Source organism: the organism of the source record quoted next, unplaced genomic scaffold, assembly GCF_019419815.1.
Source record: "Pyrus x bretschneideri cultivar Hongxiangsu unplaced genomic scaffold, Pyrus_bretschneideri_v1 Contig24, whole genome shotgun sequence".
Classification (NCBI taxonomy): Eukaryota; Viridiplantae; Streptophyta; class Magnoliopsida; order Rosales; family Rosaceae; genus Pyrus; species Pyrus x bretschneideri.
In genome coordinates this window covers 2,942,276-2,946,609 of record NW_025999546.1, presented here as the reverse complement: position 1 = coordinate 2,946,609, position 4,334 = coordinate 2,942,276, and the positions used below count along the sequence as shown (strand labels likewise).

Here is a 4,334-nt window from a genome sequence, read left to right as displayed (position 1 = left end):
TGTTGCCCAAGTAATCAAACTTCTACCTATTAAAGAGGTGTAACATAGAAATTAGAATCCCCCGTAGCAGGAATTAAGCCTTAATTCAACCATGGAACCAAGGCAAACACTCTCAGTTCTCAAAGCATACCAAATCCAAAATGTCAACCTTTCACAGACCCTTGCAGGAATGGCTCATACTACTCTTCTCGGTCCCCCGGAGATCAGACTCCTGACACCACCACCTCATCCCCAACAGCCCGCTTCCAGCGATCGCTTCACCGACCTCATGGTTGCCAATTTCAACCGTACTACGATTCAACCGACGCGGTAGAGACCCCTAATGGGCTTGACAGAGAACAACTCCCCCACTTTCTTGTCCTCCGGTAACCCTTGCCTTGATTTCTTCTTCCACATTGTACCCAACACTTCTGCCTCTTATGTGAACCAACAACTCATGTTGGCCTGGTCACACGATGCCCTAACCGTCCTCAAGCTCATCTGCAACCTTCGGGGTGTCAGTGGCACTGGAAAATCTGACAAGGAAGGGTTCTACAAGGCGGCGTTTTGTCTCCACCAGAACTACCCCAAAACCCTAGCGTGCAACGCCGCATTTGTCGCCCAAATCGGCTTCTTTAAAGACGAAGCCAAAGGCCAAGTAGTTACAGAAATAAAAAATAATAATAATAAATAAATAAATAAAAGTCAGCAAGCATATCTCTTACAGCTATGAATCTGATGATACAGGTCCTAAACAGGGTAAAAGAGGTGAAGCTGGAAAACAAAGGAGCCGACATGGAGCTTACAGAGGTTCGAGTGATGAAGGATTTGGAGAGGGGAAAATTGGAAAAGGCAAAAGCTAGCGCTTTGAGGAATGAGAGGTTCATCTTCCAGACCAAGAAGGTTTTTGAAAGATACCAAAGTAATCCAGATTACTGGTTTTTACACGAGCGAGTTTCGGATGTTTTCACTCAGTGTTTGAAGCACAATATTGAAAATTTGAAGTCCTATAAAAAGAATCCTCACTTCACTCTAGCGACCAAGTAGTGCCCTTCCCTCAACTCCCCCTACGACTGCACCATATTGTTGTGTGAAAGCATTACGAGTAAGGTTTTCCCCAAAGAATTGTACACGGAATATCAAACGATTGAGGATGAACACTACGCATACAGAGTGAGGGACCGGCTGAGGAAGGAGGTTTTGGCGCCGTTGAGGAAGGCCCTGAAGTTACCCGAGGTTTATATAAGCTCCAACCAGTGGAGCTCCATTCCATACAATCAAGTTGCCTCTGTGGTGATGACTTTTGCAAAGAGACTTTCTTGTGGCATGATAAAGTGAGGTTTGAGGAGTACTTGGAGGACATGGAGGCAGGAAAAACCAAAATCGAGGCGGGTGCTTTGCTTCCTCATCAGATCATAAGTTCTTTAGAGGAGCGAGATATTGATGGAAAAATGGTTGAGCTTCAGTGGAAGAAAATGGTGGATGACATGTTAGAGTACGGGAAGATGAGGAATTGCTTGGCAATACGTGACGTCTCGGAAAGCATGTGCGGAATACCCATGGACGTGTCTGTGGCTTTGGGGCTTTTGGTGTCTGAATTGAGTGAAGAGTCATGAAAAGGGAAGGTGATCACTTTCAGTCAGTTCCCTCAGCTGCATTTGATACAAGGCGACGATCTTCAATCCAAGTGTGAGTTTGTGAGGAGTATGAACTGGGGAATGAACACTGATTTTCAAAAAGTCTTTTATTTACTTCTCGAAGTTGCTGTGAATGAGAATATGAGACCAGAACATATGATAAAGAGGATTTTTGTGTTCAGCGACATGGAGTTTGATGAAGCTTCAGAAAATAATTGGGAGACGGATTATGAGGCAATACGGAGGAAGTTTAAGGAGAAGGGGTATGAGGATGTGGTGCCACAAATTGTCTTTTGGAATTTGAGGCACTCAAGTTCTACGTCGGTGTTCGAGACACAACCTGGGGTGGCGCTAGTGTGTGGCTTCTCCAAGAATATGCTCAAGTTGTTCATCAATAATAACGGGGAAGTTCGCCCAGACCATGTCATGGAAGCAGCCATTTCTGGCAAAGAGTATCGAAGTCTGGTTGTAATGGATTGATTCGATGGTCATCATCAAATTTGTTGTAGTTTTCTTTTCTATTTCCTTGAAAACAAAATTCGATGTTAAAACTCTTCGTTTTTCAATTTCTTACAACCATATTTTCTTGCTCCATGTGTGTTGATTTCTACAGACTGAGTTTCTAGCTATTTTTCCTTGAAACAGGTAAATTTCAAATGTTCCTTTTTAGCAATGATCTCACACACACATGGATATATAATCGTTATCGATTGTATATTATTTCTCGAGCCACGCAAGAGCAATCGGTTGATTATTTATTGGGAAATATGAGCTTTTGGCATAATATTAATCACATTGTTTTAATAGGAGTTTTCCTCTGGAAATATATGTGAATCCATGTGTGTGATCATACACAAGGGAGTCAATCTCTCTGTTGCTCTCTTGGTTTTGCAGAAGGTGAAAGAATCTGATATTGTAGAATCTGGTGCATTTTATCCTTGCACATGCGTGTGGCTCCTCATTTTTTGTTTATTTAGGTTGAAGAAGGGTGTGAAGTTTCAGATTTTCATTAAACTTTAGGTAAACTTTACAAGGCTTTATACACCAAGAGGTCTACAGAATATAGGGGTTCCGTAGCAGCTATACAATACAATTAAATACAAATTACAATTAAATGATAACAACTCATCATAACTGCCCTTGTCTACACTTCCCTGCAAACTTGATGCCAGAGAGGAGACAAGTTTGGAACACAAGGACTGAAAACGCGTCTTCGACAAGCCTTTCGTAAAAAGATCAGCCAATTGTGAAATGGAAGGAAGAAAGTGAACATGGTGAGTTCCTGAAGCGACACGTTCCAAGACGAAATGATAATCCAAAGCAATGTGTTTCGTGCGAGCATGAAAGACCGAATTAGCAGCCATATATGTGGCACTCAAATTGTCACAATGCATTAGTGCTGGCTCAAAGACTGGTACACGAAGCTCACGCAAAAGACCCATTAGCCAAATAGAATCAACACATGCAAGGGCAAGAGCCCGATACTTCGCTTCGGCACTAGATCGAGAGATCGTCCGTTGTTTCTTAGCACACCAAGAAATCAAAAGCCAGTGGTAGAACAACGTGTGTCAGGGCACCCTACCCAGTCCGCATCAGAATAAGCATTGAGACGAAACAGTTATGAAGATGAAGTTAAGCGAAGTCCCATACCCAAGCTGTCCTTAAGATAACGCAATATTCACTTAACCGCTTCTATGTGAGTAGTAGTAAGATGACCTATAAACTGAGAAACATTTTTTTTATAGCAAAGGAAATATCCGGCCGAGATAACGTAAGATACTGCAAATAACCCACAAGCTGCCGATAAAGAGATAGATCCGAGAGGGGAGCACCGATGTGTGCAGAAAGTTGAGTCTTGGGTGTTATAGGTGTGGAACAAGGTTTACACTCTAATAAGTCACCACGTTGTAATAACTCCAAAGTATATTTGTTCTGAGACAAGTGAATGCCATTAGATAAATAAGATACCTTTATGCTTAGGAAATAGTGCAGCTTGCCGAGATCATTTAGTTCAAACTCAGTGCTTAAAGTTTGGATAAAGGATTGAATCAAGGGAGAAGAATTACCCGTCAAAACGAAGTCATCCACATATAGAAGAAAAACAAGGATAGTGGAGCCATGATGATATGGAAACATTGAACTATCAGCTCGACTTTGAACAAAGCCTACTTAAATGAGAAAGGTGTTTAGATGTTGAAACCAAGCTCGCAGAGCTTCTTTAAGATCGTAGATGGCTTTTTGAAGCTTACAAACATAATTGGGACGATTAGGATCAACAAATCCAAGTGGTTGGGGTCATATAAACCTCTTCCATAAGTCAACCATGGAGAAATGCGTTCTTCACGTCAAGTTGATGTATCGGCCAACCAAATGACACGACAAGGCTGAGCACGGTTCGAATCGTGGTAGGCTTCACAATGGGACTAAAGGTCTCGGTGTAATCAACCCCAGGCTGTTGATGGAAACCTTTAGTGACAAGACAAGCCTTGTAACGCTCTATCGATCCATCAGAATTACGCTTTATTTTGAACACCCATTTACATCCGACAGTGTTAGCATAAGGAACAGGAGGAATTAAAGTCCATGTACCTGTTTGAGCAACGCATTGAACTTATCCAACATAGCCTGGTGCCACTTAGGAGACCGTGAAGCCTGTGTAAAACAAGTGGGCTCTACATCAGATTCAACAAAGGCAGTCATCGCAGAGGGAATAGGATG

At 42.3% G+C, this 4,334-nt stretch overlaps 1 pseudogene; it reads left to right on the top strand.

The window, feature by feature from the left end:
* Positions 1-322: 322 nt before the first annotated feature.
* LOC125478358 lies at positions 323-2,096 on the top strand (annotated as a pseudogene).
* Positions 2,097-4,334: the final 2,238 nt, after the last annotated feature.